Genomic DNA, 15293 nt, shown 5'->3' on the forward strand with positions numbered 1-15293 from the left:
AGGAGGTGGGATTACATTTGATATTTATGTAATGGAGTCGAATAAGGCCTCTTCCCTGTATTAAAGAAGCTTAAAGAGCTTAAATTTTTCATTTTCTCCAGTATTTCATCAGTCTGACCACTAAACGGACTATCTCCTTCAAATGGAACGTCCACAATCCTCATTTTTATTTTGCAAGGGAGTCCCACTGATCTTAACCATGCGTGTCTCCTTAATGACAGCCAAAGCTACTGATCTTGCTGAAGTATCTGAGGAGTCAAAAGATGCTCTCAGTTGTTGCTTAGCAACATTTAGTCCTTCTTCCAGCAAAACACAAAAAATTATGCAATGCTGTTTTGGCTGAGCATTAAGAAAAAGAGGACATATTGCTCTAGAGATGGTATTTGTACCTAGCCATGACATCTTCATAGTTGGAAATGTGCATGTATTATGTAGCTGAAGAAAATATTTGTCTTCTTAATTCATCCACCTTCTTCCCTTCTTTATTGATGCAGTAGAGTGATTTTGGGCATCTTTTGATTTGAGAAGTGCCACTTCAACCACCAGCTAATTAGGAGGCAGATGAGTATGAAATGTAGCCATTCCTTCTTGATGGAAATGATGTAATTTGTCTGTCTTCTTAGACAGAGGCTGAGTGGTTAAGGCAGTCTTCCAGACTGGCTGAGACAGCAAAGGCAACCCCCTCTAACAATGGAAGTGTGTCTCATTATCTAGCCTCTGCCCCCAAAATGTAAAAGACTACAGGATGTTCAATATTTTCATTGATGATCTGGAGGATGGCGTGGATTGCACCCTCAGCAAGTTTGCAGATGACACTCAACTGGGAAGAGTGGTAGCTATGCTGGAGGATAGGGATAGGATACAGAGGGACCTAGACACATTAGAGGTTTGGGCCAAAAGAAATCTGATGAGGTTCAACAAGGACAAGTGCAGAGTCCTGCACTGAGGACGGAAGAATCCCATGCACTGCTACAGACTAGGGACCGAATGGCTAGGCAGCAGTTCTACGGAAAAGGACCTAGGAGTTATGGTGGACGAGAAGCTGGATATGAGTCAACAGTGTGCCCTTGTTGCCAAGAAGGCTAATGGCATTTTGGGCTGTACAAGTAGGAGCATTGCCAGCAGACTGAGGGATGTGGTCATTCCCCACTATTGGGCATTGGTGAGGCCTCATCTGGAGTACTGTGTCCAGTTTGGGGCCCCACACTAGAAGAAGATGTGCAAAAATTGGAAAGAGTCCAGCGGAGGGCAACAAAAATGATTAGGGGACTGGAACGCATGAGTTATGAGGAGAGGCTGAGGGAATTGGGATTGTTTAGTCTGCAGAAGAGAAGAATGAGGGGGGATTTGATAGCTGCTTTCAACTACCTGAAAGGAGGTTCTAAAGAGAATAGATCTAGACTGTTCTCAGTGGTACCAGATGATAGAACAAGGAGTAATGGTCTCAAGTTGCAGTGGGGCAGGTTTAGGTTGGATATTAGGAAAAACTTTTTCACTAGGAGGGTGGTGAAGCACCGGAATGCGTTATCTCGGGAGGTGGTGGAATCTCCTTCCTTAGATGTTTTTAAGGTCAGGCTTGACAAAGCCCTGGCTGGGATGATTTAGTTGGGGATTAGGTCCTGCTTTGAGCTGGGGGTTGGAATAGATGACCTCCTAAGGTCCCTTCCAACCCTGATATTCTATGATTCTATGATTTCTCTACAAAAACAGAAGGAATATCTAACATCTTTGACACTTGGGATACTAACTCATGAAAGGCTAGAGCATCATCCGATATGTTATATTCCCCACATTTTCATCTGGAGAACAAACATTCCTTAATTCTGAATCAGACTCTGCCAGTTCCAGTCCCTCCTCATAAAATGATATTTCATCTGTTTCCACAGGTGACTTGTTCTGAGTGAGCTGCATTGCCTGGACGTTATCCATTGGATCTGACAAATGAATGTCCTCCTGATACTGTCTTTCTGAAGGTCTGTCTTCATACATAGATTCTTCCTGATAAGGTGCCAAAAATGGGCAGTGAGACCACCTCACCTGAGGAGGTATGTGCCACCCAAGCCAAAACCCCACTGATGGATCCTGCTGGAAATATCTCTGTGCCTGTGGATCCAGCGGGCTGCACTGAACTGATGGTAATATTTTTTTTTTGCTAGTTCTGTTATGTGATCTGCCTCTCTCTTCTGGCCCCAATACATGTATTGCTCAGATGGGACCAGAGACAATAATGTCCTTGAAAAGGAGAGCAGAGAGTTCTTCTCTGGGTATCCCAAAGTGGTCTTAGGAAGAGGCAGCAGTAGAGATCTCCTGAACCTTTCCTGTTTTTTACTGACTCTTAGAGAAGCAATCAGCCTCACTGTGTAGTAACACACGTGACTTGTCTTGAGATGCAGTACCTAGCTCAACTGTCAGCAGAACCATAGACCAATCCACCTAACGAACTATTCCTTTAACAGTAATACTATGCGGTGCCGTGCTAGTTAATAAACCCTCATCAGTTCTCTTATTTGGATGCTTGGATCTCACTCTCAGGACAGGCTCCTCCAGAGTTGATACTGTCAGATCCAGAGAGGGACGACTCCCAACTCTGCGCTGTGAGCTTGAGTCGGAGCCTGACTCCATAATGAGATTCTGTCCCTGTAAATCCTTTTCTCTTGGACTGGCTCTTTGTAATGAGGCCAACACTGAGGAAGGCTGCAAATTTTTTCTCAGAACCACAACCAAAGTCTTTCTGAAAGGGACAGCTGTGGGAACAGAGTCTGTCACTGATCCAAACCTGGTCTTCTTTTTCTGATCCTCAGCTTTCTTGGATCCTGTGCCTCACACAGAAGCTGAATCTCACTTCTTTCTAGGAGAACTGGTTGGAGCTGAAGCCGGTCTCTAAGAACCAGCTGCCACTGTCAGCACTTCAGGCAATTTTATTATAGGTAGACTGTTTTGTCTCTTTCTTTGTCCTTGTGGTAAATGGTTGAGCAGATCAGCCATTTAGAGGAAGAATGACCTTCCCCCTAACTTGCCAAGCACCTGGCTTGTGCATCTCATGCTGGGATTACCACCAGCATGAGACATATTTTCAATCCAGGATTCTTAGCCTTCTGATCTGACATATTAGCCTTTAACTAACTATCTCTAAACAACTGTGTACTTAGGTAATAACTAAACAGTTTGTATAGGTTAGTTGTTAGGGATCCCTAAGGATCATACAGCAACACTGGAACCATCCAGTTCATTGCAGATGAAGGGATTGAGGTGGTGGAGTACAGGTTGTTGTAGGCATATTCTTCTGGAAGAGATAAGAGCAGCAACCTAGACGTCTGTTCACACTTTTACTTAACATTATTCTTTAGACTCGAAATCTCAATCAGATACAAAGTTTGGAAAGGCAGTCCTGCACTCCATGTTTAATAAACAGTACTCTGACCCAGTGGTGAGACCCGGAGTTCTCTTTAAGCTATCCCATGAATGGGAATATGTGTAAGACACCCAAAAGAAAAAATCAAGGTTACTACCCTGTAATTGAGGTTCTTTGAGATGGACTCTGCATATTCATACTGCTCATCCACCTTTCCTCACTATCTTGGAGTCCTACTTACCAAAGGGCTTGCGGTCACAGGGGAAGGAACTGGGGTAGTGGAGCACCACGCTCCTTTTCATCCCTGTCCTAGAACATCCAGAGTTCAGTGTGTATGGGGGAGGGAAGCAGGCAAGGGAAGCATGTGGATGCTTCAATGACTACTGCTAGTAGATTTTTACCATTCAGACTGCAACAGCCCGTACGTCTCAGGAGAGGGAATATGCAAAGGACACTTGAAGGAAGAACTGTTGCCATCTTAGTTTACTATACAGGAAATGGAATCACACAGCTGAATGTTTATATCTGTGGGTGAGGGAAATCAAGAAAACAGACTATTATACTGAGACTAGAATAGTAATATTAGAGACAACAACTCTCCAAATCCTCTAACATCACCATTCAACCTACACATTCTCTTTCAGCTATACATTTATTTGTATTCAATGAACTAAGTTTAAAAATACTGAGACAGCTGTTTCATATCTTATCAAAACAGCTGTATGGTGTTTTTAAGGTTATACACTTTAGATTGTGGCTATTGTATTATATACACATTTGTTTACCTTTTTACAGACTGTGTTCTCACCTTTAGGCCTAAAGATAGTCAGCTTTTGCCACCTAAAGGGCTTCAGTTCTGCTCATTAATGATGAACTTGGACATCTCTTGTTCAGTCTTTCTGGACCTTCCTGTGTGCTAATGTCACTTCTGTTGCTACTTCCTTTGTTAAGTCATACCTTCCATAGTGTCAATTAATGTGAGAGTGGAAAGGTAAATCATTAATTTTTGAAATTTTGCACTGTATACTGGATTTGAGTTAAAGTTTCTACTAACACTTCAAAACACAGGAAGGTCTACAATCTTGATCTCCTGACCTCACTTGATGGAAGGAGGGACAAGAAATAAGCCTTTAGGATTCGTTTAATCCCCGCAGTTTTCTCCAAAATATAAATATGGCCACTAATAAGAATCCAAGAGAGCAGTTTTGGAGGGTAAATGTAAATAAAACTGCTCATTTTTATCAGGATTTGGCCCTTTACAAACAGTTCGGGCCTCAAGCAGAGAGTGTGGAAAACTCTGAAGCTGCAACACACAGGATTCTAGAGAAATACGGAAAGGCATAAGTCTCTATGCAAATGACTTCTGGACAGAAAAGGGTAAATTATACTAAACCTGGCATGAAGAGCTAAGAAAGAATTTCATAGGCAGAATGGCAAATTGGAGGGCACTAAAAAGACAGACTCTACAGCCCAAGGTGAAATCAATTGAGAACAGAAGTTGCTAAGATCCACGAAAAATTGGAAGGCATGGATGATACTGATGATTAGTTACCATCCCTGAAGGAGAGAAAGGAGAAGATTCTTTCTTTCATGGATAACTTAGTCAAGGAAATTTCTGTAATAGCGGTCTCCAGACTCAATTTTGAGATTAAAAGTCTTCCTCACTGTCACCTTCATAAAACCACTTGCTGATAAACTACCAAGGAAGAGGATATCCTTTGCTCTGGGGTATTGTGCCTGACTCAGGAATCAAGTTAATGTTTTCAACAATTTGGAGGAAGCAATATCTTTTCTAGATCTCCTGGAAAACCAAGATGGTTCTAAACAACTAATATATGAGTCAAGTAGGCCTCTGTTAGTCAATATGAGAAATTCCATTGAAATTAAATTACAAAGTTTAAAACTTTTCAAACAGCTCTAATGATGGTTTAAAAAAGGGAAATTCTATGAAAATTGTCTTTATTTTCCCCATTTTTTAATTTCAAGATGTTCAGTTCTGAAAAATGTTAGCTCGATCTCTCAGTCAATAAAATAGCACATAGCTATTGACAGTAGCTGACTTGAAATTATTCACCTCTTATATGCAAAAGTATATGTAAATCTCTGATTTAAATAATAGATTTTTCTGTCTCTCTAGCTTCAATTCCCTTTAGAATATTTATTTAAAATAAAAACTATACCTTGGAATCTATGGCTTACCTGTAAATTGTATTTCTTATGGGTCCCAATAATCCATGCAAATGAGTCCTCCTCTCCCCATAGTTGATTGTCAGGTAGACTGACATCAAAAGAAAGAGGAGTCTGCTGCCACAAGAAGTCTCTGCTGCTAATGCAATTATGCCAGGAGAGTGGCTTTACTTGAATCAACATCCAATCATATGTGGTTAACATCAAACATCTGTGACAGAGAACAAACAACTAACAACTAGGGCATAGGGATTTCTGGAACTACTCTTATGGAAACCCATACACAGATACAGGAAGCGGGAGGGGCAATTCCTGTCTGCAGCAGGTAGCTCCAGTAATCTATATTAATGGTCTCTAACCACCAGTACCAATATGCCAAATTAGGATGGGGGGAAATAATATATCAACTGGCCTTTTTTGATTTGTTTTAATTATTGGATTACTGAATTACACCACTTAGAATACTTCTGCTGAAAACTATGTCAGCTGAGACTCAGTCATCCACTCAAAGTCATTTTGCAAATCCTCCTATAGAGGCTACCCTGCTCATGAGGCAACCTGTCCCCTAGGCTGCTGGCCTTTTATCGATAGGGGACAAGAGATACTCCTCCCCCTTCCCCATAGCAGGGAATGTTGTGAAGGCCAAAACTGTAATGGGGCTCAAAAAAGAACCAGCTAAGTTCATGGAGGATAGGTCCATCAATGGCTATTAGCCAATATGGTCACGGATGCAATCCTATGCTTGGGTGGGCCTTCTGATTGCCAGAAACTGGGAGTGGTAGACAGGGGATGGATCACTTGATGATTGCCCATTCTGTTCATTCTCTCTGAAGCACACATTGGCCACTAGGGGAAGACAGGATACTAAGCTAGATGGACCATTGATCTGACTCAGTATGGCCATTCTTATGTTCATATCCCAACTCTTTCTCTGGATGCTTCAAGGATAACTGAATGATTCTGTTAAGAGATGCTCTGAAGCTGGTTTGCCTTTCTGTGCTGCTCCAAAAAGACACAGCAATATTTCAAAATAAAGTTGGATGACATGTGGATTGAAAGTGGATGAGACTTGCAACTGCCATAGTTGAGACCTGTTCTGCGAGAAGTGGCCATCTGTAAAATGGGGAAGAATGATACTTGCCTGCCCATTAGAGTGGGCAGGTAGGAGGCCCTGCTCAATAAAATAGGTTGTAAAGAAAAAGAATAATTAACGACAGTCAGTGGCAGGATTTAAAATGCAGAAAATAGAAAAGTAAGACAGCGAAACAAACGAGGAAACAAAGGAAGAAGAAACAACCTTCAGGTAGGCAAGAGTGAGAAGGAACAAAAAGGACAAAAAAGAGAAAAGAGGCAGATGAAAGAGAGAAAAGTAAATAATTAAATGAAAATAGTGAGACAAGACACAGCTATACGTTTAGTAAAACCAATTTTTATTCAATATAGCATGTTTTATTGCAGCATTAAGAGAATACAAATTGACAGCAAATTCACGTAAAGTAATGTAAATGTAAATGCAAATCGGCTGTGCCCACTGGACTCTTGATAAATTGCCAATGTAGCACTTGGTGCTGCAAAGATTGTGACCTACTGAAGAGAAATATAAATCATACACATTTGAACAGGTCTGACAATGAAATTGACACCTGCAGCAGAAGATAGTATTTGAACATGCACATGTAACGTATACAAAATATATAGTCCTTGTCAGGACCTTCATAGCACCTTGATTTCACATGCCCATAATTTTCTGAAAAAGTCCTCACTGAGCATGAAAAGTTTCAACATCAGTCTCATCCCAGAGATTATTTTTTTGGGGAAATTTTAGAAAAATTCCTTTAGCTGCTATTGAGTTACTGAAGAGAGCAAGCAAGAGAGAGAGGATGGTAGGGGAGAATCACGTTAAATATTTAAAGTATTGCTGTATTCCTGACCCTTACCACTGCAAAAAATCAAGGGCTACGAACCTTATCTGAATCTAACTGAAAGGGAAAAAATGAGGTGGCGGCAGTGGATTTAGGATCCCCCCCTCTTTTGACCAAAGTAAGTCCTACACCTATTATGCCAAGAGGGAACCTAGATATCCCCTCACATCAGCAATGGAGATCTGGTAATAGGAGACAGCTGTTACAATGACTTAAAAGCCCCTTCAACCCAGGAGCATTATGAACCCCGGAGAAACCAGCAGCTCTCTACCTTGAGATCCAGACTAGGGATGGGGTGCTGTGAGAACTGTATAAAATTGTTAGGAAAGTATAGTCCGTAAAGCAGTCATGATAGGGTTAACTAGGTTACCCGGATGGATGGACCCTGGCTTCATCCCTTAACCTCCTGTTTTATCCAGTGGGATTTTTTCCCTGCCACTCTGTGATGCAGTTGAATAAAGCAGCAGGTTCCCACTCTGCAAGTAGGCTTATTTTTGTTGCATTGAACAGCAGTCCTTTTCAAAACTGAAAACAACATAAGAATGTAATTTATGGGAAAACTAAGGAGTTTAATAAAGAAATACTTACAAAGACTGGGCCACAATTTTCTTGCAAATAAGGACAAACAGTTCTGTGGCAATAAAATTTACTTTCTATCAAGGAGTTAGTTGCAGCCTCAGTAACCCAGAGATACAAGTTTAGAAGACATGAAGAAGGTTTTACCAGAGCACTACACACCAAAACCAAACATTACTGTAGAACATTTTACTGTTGAATGAGGAGGCAAAGTGAAACTGTAGCTGTACACGTGGCAGAGCTAAAAAGATTTCAAATGAGCACTATTCAGTTAAATGTCCCAGTGGATATGCTGTGGGATGGACTGGTTTGTGATGTTAATAATGAGAGAATCCAAAGATGATTGCTGGCAGAAGGAAACTTAACCTGGCCCAAAGCAATAGAATTAGCAACAGCAATGGAAGCCAGCGGTGAAAAACTTACAAGATTTTCACTTAGAATACAGGTGCGATCAGACTGACTCAGTAAACAAAATGCAAAACCAGCTGAAAGGGATGCAGGCTCCTGAAGGTGTTTCTGCTGTGGAGCTCATTTTACATCGTCTGTAAAGACCAGTGTCACAAAAAGCCTCAAGATTGGACACGTAGCCAGAAAATGCAAAGGTGACTATCAATCAAGCCAGGAAGGTAGACTCCAAAAGACCAGAGGGAAAGGAAGAAAGCAGAGGACATTTTACCTTGAGGGGGGAAGAAGACACAAAGGAAGGGATACGGGCTAGATACTGTCAAAAAGAGAAAAAAGTGGGACCTTATGAAGTAACAGTAGAGTTAAATAATCAGTCAGTACACATGTAAATAGATACAGGGGCTTTAGCTACTGTGATCAATGAATCTACGTATCAACAGTGCAAAACAGGACCGAGTCCACTAGCAAATGCAGGAGTGACCCTGTGTGTCTACGCCACAGAACCCATCCAGGTGGTAGATTCTGTGCCAAAAGAAAAAAAGTTACTAGTCCCAGTGATCCAAGGACAAAGGCAAAATCTCTTAGGCAGAAATTGGTTACACAAACTAAAACAGAATTGGGATGAAATTTTCAAAATTGGACCCTACCAAAACTCCAGGAAGCCCTGGGCACTCACCATTTTACTACAGTATAAACGTCATCTGGGTTTTTTTAATTATTTTTTTACCGCCACAATATTAACAGTAATTTGTGTTCAGGATTGTGTTGTGCATTAGGTATCAAAGAAGTTTTTTTTAATATTTATTAAATACATGTAAAAAGTGAAGCAAAAGAAAAAAACTAACACTTAAAACATAAGTAAATGTTCATTGTAACTATTTCTCTTATAGCCTCTTATTTGCATAGAGCTTGTAGTTGCACTTGATTGGTAGTTTTTCAAATGGTGTTAAAGGTTCTTTTGTGGAACAAAGAGCCAATTTTAGGTGGTAGATGTTAGCTCTCCAGTTTTGCTGAAAAAGTCCAAGTTTGTTTCTTCTTAAGACACATGCTGGAAGAGGAAAAACAGAGAAAGGAAAATGCAGCTTTATGTCTTCTGTTCAGTTGCTGGAAGACCCCTGGCACAACACATAAATGAGTCAATTAGCCATTTCTGGACTCCAAGATTTACTTCTCTTGGCAGTGAGCAATATTTAATTCAATTGCTCTGATCTTCCTCTTGGTGGACACACCACCGTATTAGCCACTCGAGGTCCCGTCAAGCTTTTATAAGAATCAAACAGTTAAGCAGCATATTTAGCATAGAATTTTATTTTATTTATTTATTTTTAGTTTACAGCAAAGTGTTGCAATGTTAGATTTGTCCTGGCTGGCTACGTGGACTCTTGTTTGGCAAAGACAGAGAGGAAAGACAGAGGTGGTGGTGGAAAATAACGCACAAGGGATTAGCTGATGGTAGGTACCTTAGAAGTTTCCAATGGAGCAACCATGGAGATAGCAATGGTAACTGGGCCCCGCTCAGGTCTAATCAGAATATTTTTCAGGATCAGGAAAAAGAACCAACCATGTCATGCTAAATCCCTAATCAATGCTGCTGCTCCAAAGCTCACACCATACTGCCGCTGTACATGCCAAAAGGAGAAATTGTCCATATATGGACACTTTATTGAATGCCACACTAGAGCCTTCTAAATAGTATGACAATGTTGTATCCCCAGCAGAAGGCCTCAATTCTCCTAATCAACAGGATTTTTAGTTCAAATAAACTCAGTTGCTATCACTTCTGTGATTATTTTGTGCCTTCATTGAACAGCAATTTTATATGAACACATTTATATGTTAAAATGACCTACCAGATGCTTTGCAGCCTCTCTCTTCAGACAATTAAACAGTGGTGGGAACACACGCTTCCTGAAAACAACAAATGCAGAAGAAGGGAGCACAGATGATTTAACTGCCACTGAAAACAAGCAGTTTGTGTGCTGATCTTCCCCACCCTCCATCATGAATCTCATGGCAGGAGTGGCACTTTCATTTCAATGGCACTAGAGTGGAGAGGAACTAGAGCCTTAGGTCTGGCCCTCCCTTTCTATCCTGCCAGCTTTAATTGGGTGGGGAGAGACAGGGGACGGACATGACACCAGATAGCAATAAATAAAAAAAGTCTGACATAAAAGGCCTCTGTAATAGGGTGCTTGGAGGGCCAGTCTGCATAGTGGTTGTAGTACTTGGCTTCCTGCCCCCTGCTTCTGTGGTCGAGGTGCCTCAGTCTTTAAGGCAAGGGGGTAGGGGGAATCTGTCCCTCCCACTCCACCACATCCCAGCCCAGGGCCCCAAGTAAGCCAACCCCTGAGTAGGGAGTCTATGTTCACTGCCCTGGGCTATTTCCGACTGTTGCCCCTCAGTTTGGGGTATGGCTCCTATAGTCCAAGTTCCTGTGGTGGTTTTCCTCTAGTAGTGCCCTCTGGTGGCATCTGGCTGCAGTCCCAGGTTCTTCCAGGCAGGGCAGCCACAAGTTTGACAGGGACAGAACCCCACAAGGTCTCCATGCTTTTGTCACCCACATTCACCTCAGGCCAGGTGCTTTCAGATATATTTCTCCATTTCCTTTGTCCAGGAAGATGGCACTTGGTTCCTGGTGGCTGCCTCGGCTGGCAGGCTAGAGATCCTTCCCTCAGGCAGGACAGCAGCTAGTTCCTGCCTCTTCGCCAGTCAGCCCCAAACTGAGCTAGACTGCCTCCATCTCTCTCCCTTGCAGGCCTGACACTGGCTGCAGATATAACGGCAGAGCGAGCTGGGCCCATACGCTCTCTTTAATCTCTTCAATGCTTGTGGGCAGTTTCTCAGCTTCACCACAGCCTCCCTCTATTGCATGCAATTAGCCCTGATTTCAGAGCAGGCTTTTTAGTTGGGTGTGGGAAAAAATTATAATGAAAGTTACAATTGACTGAAAAGTCACTTTTGAACTCATTCATTTGGCATCTGCCAAGATTTTAACCAGAGCCTAAGGCACCCAAAAGGAAAGAGGCTTCAGTTTCACTAAATGACGGTTACCCACCTGCAACCAGCGTTCTTTGTGATGGATTCTCTGCACTCACACTCAGGGGGATATGCCAGCAGTGCAGCTCTGAGGGTGGAACGTTTTGTAGCAGTGTTGTTTAAAGTGCTCTTATGTCCCATCTCACTTCCCTTCACTGTTCCTGCACATTCTGAGGATATCTGCTTTATATCCACGGATATTTGCATCCATGTTTGCAGATCACAGATTGGATGCAGATACAAATTTTGTATCTGTGCAAGGCTCAAGCTATAAGGTAGAGAGTCAGGCACCTCCATCAGCTTCCTCAGTCCTCTCCAACTGCATCCTCAGGTCTGAAATTGTAAATAGGATTCCAAGGGAAAGGGGAAGGGAGTGGCCGCTGCACATTTCCACTCATGGGATAGTTTGATAAGCAGGACTATCATCTGAGGAAGATAGGACATGGAGTTCTAATGAAACACTTTCTACCAAAGCACCACTCTGCCAAACTGAACATCATACCAGGAGGCTAAGTCTAGTGCATAACGTTTAGCAAACGTGTAGCTAGAGCTTCACATAGCAGCTCTGTCAATTCCTACAATGGGAATATGCCGAAGGAGCTGCTGCATGTTAACTAATCTCTAATGGGAGAGGGACAGATATTAATTATGTACTGAAGAGAGCTACAAATCTGTCCAGTTTAGACAGCAATTGTGAAGTAATTGCCTGCCCCTTTATTATTGTGTGCTGCAGCTCACGTGATAGGAAAGAGAGTGTCCTCCCACAAGCAAGCCAGATACCTTGTGTGGGAGGTCTGAAGTGGGGAATACACAGGACAAGAGGCACCCTCTAAAATCCTGGCCTCTTCCCCTTCAGTTCCATCACAGGATCTGTGAGGTGAGTGAACTAATAAAAGAAATACTTTTATAAAGAAAATAAACAAGCTAAAATGGCTAACAATAAAGCCAGCTAACTCAGAAATTTAACAAAGGTACTGGGTCTCTGAAGAGGTTGGATCAGTCCAGCGAGGTCCTTGACTATGGGGGGCCCTAGGATTTATCTGAACCTGCTAACTTGAGTTAAAACTACCAACTGCCTTGTTTTCACTAGAATTTTAGCTCAAGTTAGTTACCATGTGTTGCCAACATGAGTTAAGAGCACATCTTTTTTCCTAGTGAAGGCAAGATCTTTGTGACATCACAATGCCAGCCTGACCTCAGAGGCCCATGGCTACTGCCAAAATAACTTGCAGAAGGGAGAATGTAAAGATCTCATTTGAACACACACAACACAATTCTCCATAAGCTACAAAGCAGATTTCCATCTATTGTTGAGATAGCTTTTCATGTTAGTTTAGTGTAGTGAAAAGTTACTGAATTGACAGCCCAGAGAACAGATGTTCTCTACTCATCCACAAAACAGAAACCAGACTAGTAGCTGCACTGCAAGCTTCCTGTGCTGTCCCACTCATGTGCATTAACTCTCAGCTCGGGGAACCATTGCATGTGGTGCAAGGGCAATTCAACCTTCTGTTTTTATTCAGCTCGCTGTTCTGGTCAAACTGTCCACAAGTTTGCAAATTAGTGCCAGCTGAGTGAGAAGTTACTTGCCTGCTAGAAAGTGGACCAAACAACCAAACTTATATCACTCATATGCCACTGAAAAGTCATCAGTTTTATTGCTGCTGATCTGACCTGGTTTCAAACTGGGAAGTTTATCTAGAGGTGAAAGGTTCTAAATCCTATAATAACCTATCCTTTGAGTGGTCCAGTCCCACCAAAAATTAGGGGATTTTGGCATACTTTAGTCAGAATTTGGCTGAGTAAAACTCTGTGGCCTTGATCTGTTTGCCTTGGAATGTTTTCCTGAATGTTATCAGCAACATTTCTTTGTTTGAGTGTGTAGACTCAAATCAGGGAAGAGAAATACAGAAAGCTCTTTCTTTAAAAAAAAATGTACTTCATAACAGAAAAAAAAAACTTACCATCGTGTTTTCAAATTAAAGATATTTTTCTAAAAGTAGATCAAAAATTCAGTCTGAAAGAAATTAACAAGACAACTTTTAAGAGTATGAGAAACTTGCTTCAATAATTTTGGTTTAGAAAAGATTTTCTCCAAGCTTTATGTAATTTTAGAACTTAATGTGAATCTCTCAGAAGATAAAACAAAACCAAAAATGAGAAAGACTTACCATTTAGAATAGTCTGCATAGAACTGTTTTGAAGTGTGAATAAAAAAAAATATCAGTTCCTGTCTATTAAGGGTTATTTATACCAGTGGTCGAAGTGGGGTGCGTGGCAGGAGGAGCGCCGCCGGCACGGTGGCAGCAGTGCTCCTGGACCTTTTATTCTTCAGTGGCACGCCGGCGGCAGCTCAGCTCTCCCCACTCTGTCTTCGGTGGCACGCCGGCTACAGCTCTTCTTCTTTTCTTTTCTTTTTTTTTTTTTGCTTCCCCAGAGCTGGCCCTGCGGGTGCGCGATTGAAAAAGTTTGGAGACCCCTGATTTATACTATAACATTTTCTGCATTGTACGTATCTTATTGTGCAAAGAATAGTTTTATTTAGGAAAGACTATTATTTACTTTGTCAATAATAAAAAGACAGGACTGAGATTATTATGAACATGTTTAGAACTGTCCCAATGTACAAAAATACTGGTTGGGAACACAACAAATAGAATAACCAATAGAATTATCTCTGTCTCTCAAATTTTGTTTTCTTCCGATAAATGTAAAGACTAGGAAAATATAAAGAGATGTTTATATAAACTGCTTATTAGTAGGCAACAACCCACATTATTTGGAAGGAAAAATCATCTCTGAAGAGACAGATAGATCACTAACCTCAAATATGCTCTTCCTCCTTAAAAAGCAGCTTATCATTTCAGAGGGGGAAGGGTCTGAACAAATCTGACTGCCATTCGAGGAGTATGCTACAGAGAACAGCTTGGACTTAAATCATCTAAATATTTAAACCTCTACTCACTTTATAGAACTCTATTGTACATATCATACAAGAAAGATTCTAATTTAATTATGTACCTAAATGCCTCCACTCATCTTCTTTCAGTTAACATAACACATTATTTCTCACTTTCTCTACATCTCTTTATTTTTATGCTCTAGAATCTTGTACAAATACTTCCTTGTACAAAACTAAGGATAAAAGTTCAAAATATGACAACTTCTAAACCAACCCCACCCCATCTCATAGAAATCACCCAAGAAAATTGTAAATTCCCTCATCCAAACTTCTTATCCCTGAAGCCATCCCTTCAGCAAAAGCCTAGTAAAATAATGCCCTTATTAACAGTAGAACATAAGACTATAACAGGGTTCAAAAAAGAACTGGATAAATTCATGGAGGATACGTCCATCAATGGCTAATAGCCACTATGGACAGGGATGGAGTCCCTAGCCTCTGTTTGCCAGAAGCTGGGAAAGGGCGACAGGATGGATCACTTGATTACCTGCTCTGTTCATTCCCACTGGAGCACCTGGCATTGGCCACTGTCGGAAGACAGGCTACTGGACTAGATGGACCTTTGGTCTGACCCAATATGGACGTTCTTATGTTCAGTAGATTAATTACTATTATATTGTTAGGGTAGTATTGTAGTTATCTGTTTTAAAGTTCAGTTCAACCCAGCAGAGTGACTCTATAAAAAATTGGCATTGTGAGATTCTATCTTTATTGTGACTCAGTGTTTCTAAATCAAATGTGTTCAGTGTACACAAGCAAATATTTTTGTTCACCTGGCAGGTCAGCAGATAGGCAAACATCTAGCTTGGAATATTGACATCCACATTCTAGTCCAGATCATACATGCAGATCG

General features: G+C 41.3%; 2 long non-coding RNA genes across 4 annotated transcripts in view; one reads left to right on the forward strand and one right to left on the reverse strand.

Moving 5' to 3' along the window:
• The window catches only part of LOC114019105, a 30540-nt gene that overhangs the window by 5609 nt on the left and 9638 nt on the right, over positions 1 to 15293 (forward strand). Inside the window, exons 3-5 of one of the 3 annotated variants that reach the window (XR_005225214.2) lie at positions 1887 to 2135; positions 2802 to 2927; positions 12212 to 12355. This is a non-coding gene — a long non-coding RNA (uncharacterized LOC114019105). The remainder of the gene's footprint in view (positions 1 to 1886; positions 2136 to 2801; positions 2928 to 12211; positions 12356 to 15293) is intronic. The other 2 variants (XR_005225216.2, XR_005225213.2) reach the window with 2 other exon arrangements.
• On the reverse strand, positions 6949 to 9974 carry LOC114019106. The gene is made up of 2 exons (XR_006290164.1): positions 9903 to 9974; positions 6949 to 9490 (listed from the first exon to the last, which is right to left on the reverse strand). It is a non-coding gene; the product is annotated as an uncharacterized LOC114019106 (long non-coding RNA).

The sequence above is a fragment of the Chelonia mydas genome, chromosome 4 (genome assembly GCF_015237465.2).
Source record: "Chelonia mydas isolate rCheMyd1 chromosome 4, rCheMyd1.pri.v2, whole genome shotgun sequence".
NCBI lineage: Eukaryota > Metazoa > Chordata > Testudines > Cheloniidae > Chelonia > Chelonia mydas.